Genomic DNA, 12,812 nt, shown 5'->3' on the forward strand with positions numbered 1-12,812 from the left:
CAGATCATGCCCTAAACTAGGTACAAGCAAATAATGTGTTTTAATATGGGCAAATATAAATGTAGAGATGTAAGAAAATTCAGTCATTTACAAGATGGGGGACTCTACCCAGGGAAGCAGTGACTGAAAAAGAACATGGGCGCCCAGTGCAATGTTATGGTTTTTAAAGGGCTAATACAATCATTGAATGCATAAATGTCTATCTCAAGTAGATGCATTACCTCTGTATTTGGCACTAGTGCCACCGTTACTGGAATCTGTCCAGTTTTGGTGTCCACAACTCAAAGAGGATATTGAAAAACTGAAGGGGATTATAGTGATACTCCAGTAGCTTCACAAAAAGTTTAAAGGTTGACTTACAGTCTAGAAGTACCTACATGGGGAACAAATCGTTGATAATAGGTTCTTCAAACTAGCAGACAAAGGCATAAGATCCAAAAGCTGCAGGTTGAAGCTAGACAAATTCAGATGGGAAATAAAATGTAAATATGTAACAACAAGGGTAATTAAATATTGAAGCAACTTACCAAGGGTTGTGATGGATTCTTCAACACTGGCAATTTTTAAATCAAGATATGCTCTCTTTTTTAGAAAAACATCCTACATTCAAACAGGAATTATTTCACTTGTGTTATACAGGAGATCAGACTAGATGATCTCAGTCCTTTGACCGTAGAATTATGAAATATGATCAAACAGCTCATGAGAAACTGTAGCAATCAATAATATTAAATAGTTCTCACTTTCATGATCAAGTAATGTACAAAACAAACATTGCATCACTGGCTAGAGCCAAGCAGCATATAGGCAAACAAAATCTGAGGTTTCCTACACATCCCCAGTTAATGCACCTGAATTCTTACTTGCAACATGACTCCTGTGCCAGTCAGGAACCTCAGACAGATGAACAAATGTGAACTTGGTATCTTACTATTTCAGCATCAAACAACCTGGTGGACTTGTGATGAAGCTACCTACCTCTTTTGCCAATGTTCTGAGGAAAACAATTTGTTCTTCTTTCCCTGTGAGGAGTTTCCCTCCCCTGTACTTCTGCTTCTCAACACTCCCCATCCTGTGAAAGTTCCACAAATATCTGTGTCAGGCAAGGTGCACTGAGACACTCCCTGGGAGATAAAAGCTGTCCAACAGGTGAACTATATCACTGCAACAAAATTCTTGGAGGGGCTGTGGTAGCAGCAGCACAATAAATTCTCATCATAAGAAAATGCCTCTTCCAGTAAGGCCCCCATGCTCATGATAGTCAGGTGAAGTGTGATTTTCATCATTCACATCATAAAATCAGTCAAAGAAACATGCTCATCAAGAGTAAAGGCCATGTGTCAATACATCCAGAGCTTCAAACACCCATCAATTTACTAATAAGAATCCTCAAGAAATAGCTGATGGAGATGCAAAGTCTGACCTTCCATGTCCACTAGTGCTTACAATGGGTTGCTCCCAAGTGACTGGAACTGTTATGTGCTGTGGGATTCTAATTTACACACAAGGGTATGAAAACAAACTACTGACCAAAAGACGTGGGAAAGGGGGCCCTAGAGCTATATGGTGTTAACAGCCAAAGTGGACTAATGCACATGCATTTCAAGTTTCCTCAGAGTCTGACGCTCCTGTCTAGGCAATTAATCTGTTGCTGAAAACAGCTGTCAGCAACAAGTCTACTCAAACTGCTGGTGTAGACAGGACAAAACTTTTCAGCACCATCATAGACAAGAGTGTACAGAATGTATACTTGTGTGTATAACTTGTCCATAAGGGTGCTGAGAACAGTTTTTCCCCTCTGTATATCAATAGTTAAACTATCTACAGAACTGGTTCAAAGAAATCCATTGCTGACAGCCATTAGCAATGGGTATATTTCCTGGCATGAACAGAGCCTAAGTATACAGTTATTGCCAGCAATTGTCAGGTTGCTTACAACAAACAAAACCAAACTCTGGGAGCCAATAGCCCTTCTGCTGAGTTCTGGGGATTTAATGATTCCTGACTTTCCTTAAGTTAAATACCTCTTCCTCTGTTATTTATCTAAGTGGAGGAATATGGCTTAGGATGCAACAAATGGGATTTATCAAATCAAAGAAGTGTAAGATGCATCTCTTCGCATATCTGCAGCCATCACAACTGAACCTAACTGACTGCATCCTTTCCAGCAGAAGGGAGAGTTGTTTATTTTGTTAGTGATTACATAGATGTAAGACAATCAGGTGACTAGCTTCTACTAGAACTCCTTTCTTGAGAATGAGGTAATGGATTACGCATGTAGGAAACTCTTCCAAGACTCTCTATAGTGCCACGAGATTCTGCGTCCTATTTTGCTTTCGTAGGATTTGACTTATTGGCCTACCCCCCGACAGACATCCTCCCTGCTCTCCCATGCCCAGGGACACCTTTACTTTCTGTTCAGCTAAGTCCCCAGACAATGCTCAAACACATATCCACCCCTGAAATCCTCACAGCATGAGGATTTCAAGGGTGGATGTGTGTTTATAAGTACATGTTTATTAGTATTAAACAGAAAAACACTTCTCTTGGACATATCTAAGGCAAGACAGCTTCAAACCCGAAGCTAAAATTATTGCTGGTAAGATTTGCAGGCGACACAAAAGTTGGGGGAGTGGTAAATCAGACAGATCAGTTCTACGGAGTGATTGGGAAGGTGGGCTTACTGGAACAAATTATGTACTAAATACAGCCGAATGCATGTATAGAAACAAAGGATGGGTCATACTTACAGGACTGGGGAGAGTATGTTGGACAGCAGCAACTCTGAAAGGGAATTAGCTGGATAACCAACGCAACGTGAGCTTCTAGCAGTTAGCAACAGCAAAGAGAATCAACACCACCCTTGAATGTGTAAGCAGGGGAATATCAAGTAGGAGCAGGGAGGTGGTATTACCAACACTGTACTCCATTAGCAAGACCACTTCTAGCACAGTGTCCAGTTCTCACACTTCAACGAAGATGTTGACAAAAAGGGTTCAGAAAAGAAGCTATATATTTAAAGGTTTGGAAATCAGGCCTTATAATGAGATGCTAAAAAAAAAAACCAACTCAGTCTATTTAGTTTGAAGGTTAAGAGGTGACTTGATAATGGTCTATAAATACCTATGTAGGGAGAAGATTTTTGATAGCAGAGGGCTCTTTAACAAACAAAGGCATAACAAAATCCAGTAACTGAAAGCTGAATTTAGACAAGTTCAGACTAGAAATAAGGTTCACATTATTAACTTTGAGGATAATCAACCACTGGAATAATTTACCAAGGCATTTAGTGAGTTCTCCATCACTTGAATCTAGACCGGATGTCTTCCTGAAAAGACATGTTATAGTGCCAACAAAAGTTATGAGCTTGATGTAGGAACTGCTGGGCAGAATTCTATGGCCTGTTCTATGCAGAAGTACAGACTAGAGGTTCATAATGGTCCTTTCTGGCCTTAAAGTCTATCCATTTATTCCTTCAGAAATAATATAGCAAGACTTTTCTCTCCTGTTCTGCAGAGGTAACACCCACCAAAGCATTCCCCCTGTAGATTAAGTTAAAATATGCAACAGGACTGAACCCCACCATTAATCCCTAGAACAGCCACATGGGCAGTGGAAGCGTGAGCGTCCTCATCTTGCTTTGTCAATATACTTCATCCCTGTCCCAAATCAAAGATTTCTCTCATCTACCCACCTTGATTTTTGTACAGCGCTCACACTATCTTCCATCCTATTTACATCTCGATCTCTAAAGATAACAATGCCAATTGGGTTAGCGACATGGATGTTGGTCCCTTGGATGGAGCAACAAACTAATTTTCCACAAATCTGTTTGAGTGAACTAGTAACGCGAAAGACTCCACATCTCACGATTACCACTCCTCTAAGATAGCCAGGCCTTCACAGCTAGGCATTATTATACGGTTATCTTTATCTGCTCCTAGATAAAGAAATGCCCTTTCCTCCAGAGTTACTGCTTGAATTATGCTATCACTGCCACACGTACTGCTGTTTCCTGCACTGCAGCTGCTCTGAATACTGGTAATTGTGTATCAGCCATTCCTCACCCAAATAAATCCACATGGGCTGCCTAGTTCTCCAGCATTTCTATGAGAGACATCTCATATCTCCCTGCTCCTGAAAACGTTTGGATGATAAATGACTCTCCCTTGTAATGACACTGAAAATCGCCCTGATTCTCTAACTAGCCTGCCTTGCAAATTATAAATATGTCACTAAAACACAGCAGCTGGGAACATTGGTCAGTTTAAGAACAGAATCTCCTTGAAACATCGTTATGGCAGAAATCACTGGCATCACAAAAGTAAAAACAAAGTTAGTTCTACAAGGCTGGGAACAGCCTGTGTCCAGGTGGACAAGCGAAGACATTCACCAGCCTCTTGTGAGGCCACAAGGCCCAGGGTATCCCCACTTAGCGTCCTGTGTATCTTAGAAATGCACCATCTACCAGCGGCACCAGGAGTTGGTTATTTTGACTGATAGTATTAAGGTGAAATTATTTATCTACACTCAAAGCTCTTCTGGGAGAATTGGTAACAGTATCTGAGTTGGGAGCTTGGGTGAGAGTGAGCAGAACTGTGCCAAGACTGGGTGCAAGGAACCACAACTTGTCTGTCCGTTGGAGTGGCAAGCTGTCTGCCTGCCTACTGCAGAAAGGACCCTAAGAAATGCATACTTTCTACTAGCCTTGTAACGGAGCCTGGTTAGGGTTACCCCTGAGTTTGCCTGTCTCTCTCTGTGCACATGCTGACCCAAGACAACTTACAGTTTGGGAAGGAGCAGTAAGAGAAGCACTGCCCTGTTGCTCTGTTCCTGCACTGATTCAGCCTGCTGATTCAGAGTTTTTGCCAGCAGCAGCTACCCCTTCTCGACGATCACCACATCCAATAAAAGCAAAGTTTATTTGGCAGAAGGCAAGAGAGAGAGAGAGCGCGCAAATAAACCAATGACATGCAGAATATAAACCCAGCTGGACTTATGGCCAAATTCAGAGATAGAGCCTCTAAATTCAGGACTTGTCTATACACAAAGTTGTACTAATGTAATTTAAACCAGTTTAAAAACCATTTTACACTGATCCAAATCCCTATTGTGGAGAGTTTAAACCTGGCTCATAGCAGTTTAGCTTGCACCTGTACATTAGGGTTTATCTGTAGGATTAAGTTGCCCCAATTTAATAATGGTGTGATTTTAAACTGATTTAGTTGAATTGATGCCAACCCCTCATGTGGAAACACATCAGTTTACACCTGACAAATTAATTTAGCTTAATTTGGTAAGCTGGCCACCACAGGCCCAAACCAAAACCCTGGACATGAACAGCTCCAAACTTCAAGTTAAGTTCAGATTCAATTATTACAACTCAGGCCCAACTTTACTTTCCACCAGGGTTCATATTCAGACCAGCTGCACAAGTCAGGAGCTGATGATTAATTCAAAGCTGGTCTTCCCCCTTTCAGCAGGGCAGAGGGAATCCCCTAGGGAAGCCGTATGTATGTGAGCACGTGTGTGCCAAGGCAAACAATTACAGCCATCTGCTCAGTTAGCCTTCTTAGCATCTACTTACTCTTGCACACAGAACGGGAACATTCTGTAACCAGAACCCCGCAGCACAAGTTATTAACCTAACCAACAACTAAAGCACCTTGCAATGAGTTATACCTGGGGTATCCTTAGGGAACAGATTCCTGGTCTGAACCTCATCAGCCATTGCACATCCTGTCTGGTCTGCACAAGGAGAACTGAAAGTCAATTCCTCTGCTCTGAAAAATTCTCCACTTTTAACCTTGCATTTGGTCTAGTAATTAAGCACTACGGCACAGCACGGGGTATCTGCTCCGTGATTTCTGGCATGCCTCAGGTGGTGCTGTAATACCAACACTTCATACCTGCAGCATCACAGCACATCATCAGTATTGTTTAATCCACTCTCACTACACCCCTGCAAAGTCAGTGACCATCATCCATGCATTTCACAGATGGGGAGATTGAGACAGAAAAATTATATAGGGCTGGATTTTCACAAGTATGAACACTGAATTATGCATGCAGCTAGGGGTTGGGTGCAGGGAGGGGGGAGCTCGGTGCAGGGAGGGGGGTAGCTAGGGGTTGGGTGCAGGGAGGGAGGTAGCCCAAGGTGCAGGGAGGGGCATAGCTAGGGGCTGTGTGCAGGGAAGGGGGGTAGCTAGGGGCTGTGTGCAGGGAAGGGGGGTAGCTAGGGGCTGTGTGCAGGGAAGGGGGGTAGCTAGGGGCTGTGTGCAGGGAAGGGGGGAGCTCAGGGTGCAGGGAGGGGGGTAGTTAGGGGCTGTGTGCAGGGAGGCGGGAGCTAGGGGTTGGATGCAGGGAGGGGGTAGTTAGGGGCTGTGTGTAGGGAGGGGGGTAGCTCAGGGTGCAGGGAGGGGTAGCTAGGGGCTGGGTGCAGGGAGGGGGGAGCTCAGGGTGCAGTGAGGGAGGTAGCTAGGGGCTGGGTGCAGTGAGGGGGAGCTCAGGGTGCAGAGAGGGGGAGCTAGGGGCTGGGTGCAGGGAGGGGGTAGCTAGGGGCTGGGTGCAGGGAGGGGGGCAGCTAGGGGCTGGGTGCAGGGAGGGGGGAGCTCAGGGTGCAGTGAGGGAGGTAGCTAGGGGCTGGGTGCAGTGAGGGGGGTAGCTAGGGGCTGTGTGCAGGGAGGGGGGAGCTCAGGGTGCAGGGAGAGGGGTAGTTAGGGGCTGTGTGCAGGGAGGGGTAGCTAGGGGTTGGATGCAGGGAGGGGGGAGCTCAGGGTGCAGGGAGGGGGATAGCTAGGGGCTGGGTGCAGGGAGGGGGGAGCTCAGGGTGCAGTGAGGGGGGTAGCTAGGGGCTGGGTGCAGAGAGGGGGAGCTAGGGGCTGGGTGCAGAGAGGGGGGCAGCTAGGGGCTGGGTGCAGAGAGGGGGGCAGCTCAGGGTGCAGGGAGGGGGGTAGCTAGGGGCTGGGTGCAGGGAGGGGGGTAGCTCAGGGTGCAGGGAGGGGGGTAGCTAGGGGCTGGGTGCAGGGAGGGGGGGAGCTCAGGTGCAGGGAGGGGGGCAGTTAGGGGCTGTGTGCAGGGAGGGGGTAGTTAGGGGTTAGGTGCAGGGACGGGGGTAGCTCAGGGTGCAGGGGGGGGTAGCTAGGGGCTGGGTGCAGGGAGGGGGGTAGCTAGGGGCTGGGTGCAGGGAGGGGGGAGCTCAGGTGCAGGGAGGGGGGTAGTTAGGGGCTGTGTGCAGGGAGGGGGTAGCTCAGGGTGCAGGGAGGGGGTAGCTAGGTGTTGGGTGCAGGGCGGGGGGTAGCTCAGGGTGCAGGGAGGGGGGTAGTTAGGGGCTGTGTGCAGGGATGGGGGGAGCTCAGGTGCAGGGAGGGGGTAGCTAGGGGCTGGGTGCAGGGAGGGGAGTAGCTAGGGGCTGGGTGCAGGGAGGGGAGTAGCTAGGGGCTGGGTGCAGGGAGGGGGGAGCTCAGGTGCAGGGAGGGGGGTAGTTAGGGACTAGGTGCAGGGAGGGGGTAGTTAGGGGCTAGGTGCAGGGAGGGGGGTAGCTCAGGGTGCAGGGAGGGGGTAGCTAGGTGTTGGGTGCAGGGAGGGGGGTAGCTCAGGGTGCAGGGAGGGGGTAACGAGGGGTTAGGTGCAGGGAGGGGGGTAGCTAGGGGCTGGGTGCAGGGCGGGGGGTAGCTCAGGGTGCAGGGAGGGGGTAGCTAGGTGTTGGGTGCAGGGCGGGGGGTAGCTCAGGGTGCAGGGAGGGGGGAGCTCAGGTTGCAGGGAGGGGGGTAGTTAGGGGCTGTGTGCAGGGATGGGGGGAGCTCAGGTGCAGGGAGGGGGGTGGTTAGGGGCTGTGGGCAGGGAGGGGGGAGCTAGGGGCTGGGTGCAGGGAGGGGGGAGCTCAGGTTGCAGGGAGGGGGGAGCTAGGGGCTGGGTGCAGGGAGGGGGTAGCTCAGGGTGCAGGGAGGGGGGTAGCTAGGGGCTGTGTGCCAGGACTCCCCCCCTGCGGTCCCGGTTCCCTAAGGGCTCTGCCAGCCACGGAGCCGGGTCCCTGGTGGCTGGCTGTGTGAGCAAAGGCGGCTGGGAGCAGAGGAGCAGCTTCAACCCCCTGCAGCAGCAGCAGCTGAGGAAACACCATAGCTGCCTGCGCCATGGCACCGTCCGGCACTGGCTTCCTGCCTCTGACCTGCCATGGGGCGAGGAGAGAAAGAGGTATGTTTGGGGGGGGGGGGGGGGATGTGGAGCTGCCCTGTTTTTGGACTGTAGCTTCGGGGGGGAGCACCCCCGTGTCCCCCCAACTCTGCCCATGGGCTCAGGACTTCTGCCCCCTGGGGAGCACTGGGGCTTGGGGCTCTGGAATTCAGCCCAGCTGCTCCCAGCTTCAGCCCCTGGGGGACACTAGGTATTGGGGCTTCAACCCCACGGCTCCTGGCTTCAGCTCCGTGGGAGGTGCTGGGGCTCAGGCTCTGGGTTTTAGCCTGTAAGGGTTTGCGGACGCCCCTGTTGAGAACCCCTGTTTTACAGGACATGAGAAAGCACAGGGTTCCTCCCCTGGAGAGCCCAATTATTACACTTGGAGCCCTAAGCTGGGGTTCTCATTTTGCCACTTACATGCCTAAAGCAGGGTATGTCAGCACCCAGCTGTGAAACTGGACACCACAGCATGGACACTACATGAGAACACTGGAGCCAGAGCCTTACTCAAGACAAAACTATGATCCTTGGGACTGGATTTTAGGAATGACAAGGTACAGATCTCAATGACAGGATTATAATGATGCACAGCTGCCATTTACAGAGCACACAGGGATCACTTCTCCTCCCACAGTAACGCAGCCGCTGTTCAGCGGCGGCACAGCACAGCCGCGGCACAGCAGCCGCACAGCCATCCTGCACACCAGGTTGGGCCAGGAACTGAAGAAGCCAAAGAATGGTGTCTGCTTGAAACTGCAAAGGGAATTTAAGGTGGCAAAATGTAATTACCTAAGAGAAAGGTGGCTCAGAGAGTTGGATTAACCACCTCTCTCACCTTCTTCCTGCCAACAGCTCCATTCCTCACAATCAGGACCTTGGCTTTGCATTTCATCTGAAGCGAGTTCCTCCTGGAAACATATCAGGACGCTCACTATTTGCAGTATTGTGGTAGTCACGTTGGTCCCAGGATATGAGACACACACGGTGGGTGGGGTAATATATTTTATTGGACCAATTTCTACTGGTGAAAGAGACAAGCTTATGAGCTACCCAGACCCTGAAGAAACGCTCTGTGTAGCATGAAAGCTTGTCTCTTTCACCAACAGAAGTTGGTCCAATAAAAGATATTACCTCCCCCTCCTCTCGGGGCATTTATTTAACATTTAAAAGGCAGCTGAATAACAGAAACCAGAATATGTTCAGCTACTGTATTTGATACAGGGAAATCAATGTGACACATGCCCCCTACCCTGAAGTCAATAGGCAGTTTTCAGAGGATCTATGGTTTCTCAAAAGTGGTTCAGCTAACAAAGTTCGTAGCAGTTCTATATAGTAATTTACATCTTCCAAACCCTGTACAAACATCAACTCTCAAACACCTCTGGAGGAAGGTATTATCCTCAAACAGATAAGGCACCAACATGAAAATTACATTTCCAAGGTCACAAAGCAATCAGTGACAAAGTCAGGATCAGACATCAGAAGCTCCTAATGCCCAATCATGTGCTCAGTCTATTAAACAATGCTGCCACCCATTTCAGTGTCTGCGAACCTTCCTGTGTACTAAATGGCAGTGTTTCTTCCACGGAAAACTAACAAGCTTACATACATTCTCAGATTGCACAGCAATAGGTGAGGGATGAGAACCTGAAGAGAACAGCTAAGAAATCTTTACTAATTCGTGGCAGAAAGATAGCAATTAGACTGATAACAGGAATTTACTAAACAGATTTCAGAAATCCATGTCTCTGTATCAGTATCTTCAGTCCATGGACGGAATCAGCGTGTCTTGCTAAAGACAGCACTGAATACTTCCGCAGCCCAGACTGATAGTGTCTGACTGAAAAAAAATCAGCTTTCCCATTAGAGAGCAGAGCGTTTTAAAGCTGTTGACAGATAATTACTATTTTAAAAAATGTTTTGGTTAAATTAACTGTTGGTTTAATAACTATTACATTAACTAAACAAATTTATATCAATATTGCAATCCTGAAGTGCTCTGCTCTCCAGTATTTTTTTAAATTGGAAAGCCAAGTCTTTAACTCAGTTTGTATTAGTAAGCAGAAGAATAAATCTCTTTAGAGTGATTAATTTCCATGTTCAGTTTGGTGCATTCAGAATCTCTTTTCAAACCTGACACAGCTTTGTTCAAACTTGTAAAAGGCACAAATGCTTGGTAATGTCTGAACAAGACCAGCCTTGTAAAACAGAAACCATTTTGAAGCTACTGAGTGACCAGAAACACCCTGTGACAATGCAGGAAACCTCTTTGTTTTTATAAAAAGAACAGGAGTACTTGTGGCACCTTAGAGACTAACAAATTTATTTGTGCATAAGCTTTCATGGGTTACAGCCCACTTCTTTGTAGCTTTGTTTTTATAGTTTTATAACTCAAAAAATGACTAGGCCAGATTATTTTGAATCAAAGGGGAAAAAAACTAACACTGCTCTGAGGTTCTGCATTAGAATTTTCAGGAAGTTTGCTTGGAGAAGATTTAAAGGAAATCACAAATATGCCCAAGAATGGAATGATGGTTGTATCCTAAACTATGCAGACATCACCGGGACTCCATGGTTACAAAGGAGTTTTCCTTTAAATCCCAGAGGTTCTCATGTGTGTGCGCTCCATATGACCACCAGGTGGCAGTACATCATTGCAATCAGTCACTTGGTGACTTTTCCCTGCACCTTATGAGGAGCAGGTAAGAATGTTTCATTCCCCTCCTGCAGTGTTCTCCAACCTTTTTACGCCCAAGATCACCTCTTGAATTTAAGGGCACCCCAGAATCTACCCTGCATCTTTCCGAGGCCACGCCTCTCCCCCAAAGCCCCGCCCATTCCACAACCACCACCCTGCCCTCCCCCTCCCACCCCTGCTCTCCCACACTCACTTTCACCGGCCTGGGGTTCAGGAGGGGGTGCGGGCTCTGGGCTGGGGCCCAGGGGTTTGCAGCGTGGGAGGAGGCTCTGGGCTGAGCCTGGGGCAGGGGATTGGGGTGCAGGAGGGGGTAAGAGGTGCAAACTCTGGGAGGGCATTTGGGTGCAGGAGGGGCAGAGTGTTGGAGTGTAGGAGGAGATGCAGGGTGCTGGCTCTGGGAGGGGGGTCAGAGCTAGGGCAGGGTGTGTGTGTGCTGGCTCTGGGAGAGGGGTCAGAGCTAGGGCTGGGGTGCAGGAGGGGATTTGGGGTGCTGGCTTTGGGAGGGGGCTCAGGGCTAGGTCTTGGGGTGCAGCCTCTCATCGGGTGGCACTTACCACGGGTGGCTCCTGGTTGGCAGCCCAGCGCGGCTAAGCCAGGCTCCCTGCCTGCCCTGGCCCCACGCCGCTCCCAGAAGGGGCCAATGTGCCTCTGTGACCCCCTGGGTAGACCCCCTGGGGGGGTACATGGCTCTGAGCACCGCCCTTCTCTGCAGGCACTACCCCCAAAGCTCCATTGGCCACAGTTCCCCGTTCCCGGCCAATGGGAGCTGCGGGGGTGGTGCTTGCAGGCAGGAGCAGTGCACAGAGACCCCTGCCCCCGCCCCCTCCAGGCCGCTGCTTCCGGGAGTGGCGTGGGGCGGCGGCAGGCCGGGAGCATGCCTTAGCGGCAGCCCCGCTACACCACCAGAGACCGCGATCAACTGGGAGAGTCCCCAGGATCTACCAGCCGATCGCGAGCGACGGGTTAGTGACCACTTGGGGCCTCTGGCTCCCCATCCTCAACTCAATGTTTCCTAAAGGGAACTGGCCATTATTGACACTGGCCCTGGAAAACGATCCACATGCAAAGATCTGCATGTGGGATGGTGGTATTCACCGACGGCGAACAGCCAGAAATAACCGGCTCAGAATCCTCTCCATGGGCAAAACTCCCATTTACAAATAACATGCACATCCACAGAGCCCTCCACCAGAGGAACTCAAAGGACTGTAGTAACTGTAATCAATAAACCCGACAGTACCAGGAGGCGTGAGCCAGAGTGACATCGTTCTCCCACTACGAGAAAAGGACCAAGTGACCTTCTCTGTTGGATCATATGAACTGGAACCATAAACTCCCTGAACATTAAATCTCACCAAATGAGGGTCAATCCATCCTCATCATCATATCCACTCATTATACTCCTCACCTGAACATAGCCACTCTATGAACTTCATACCCTCATAGCTCAATGCCTGTACTTTGACTCATCAACCTTTTACCCCCAATCGAGGATATTGCAGATTATGTATTCCTTATGTCACCCGATCTTAAACCAAACTTTGCACCCTCAATAATCTGTACGTTATTCCCTGATAACCAGAAACTTCTATGCTCAAACTCTGTTCACTTTTTTTTTTTATCATCATCTTAATAAAATTTTTAAAACTGTAATCAATAAAGCCTCACAACACCCTGGTGAGCCAGGCATTCATTATCCCCATATGAGAGACGAGAGTCGGGGCAGAGATGGAACAGGAATCCCTGGCTCCCAGCACCATGCTCTCTAACCACTAGATGACACTTCCTCCAAACAAGACTCTCCTCTCTACTCTATGGGTAAACTTTCACTGGGATGGAGAAAGGCAACCAACTGTATCATTACTCTACCCCGCCCTCCACAGGATTAACAGGCCAGGCCACTGATGGGACACTGTCAAGTACTTTATAGTCCAGTTAT

The sequence above is a fragment of the Malaclemys terrapin genome, chromosome 16 (genome assembly GCF_027887155.1).
Source record: "Malaclemys terrapin pileata isolate rMalTer1 chromosome 16, rMalTer1.hap1, whole genome shotgun sequence".
NCBI classification, from domain to species: domain Eukaryota; kingdom Metazoa; phylum Chordata; order Testudines; family Emydidae; genus Malaclemys; species Malaclemys terrapin.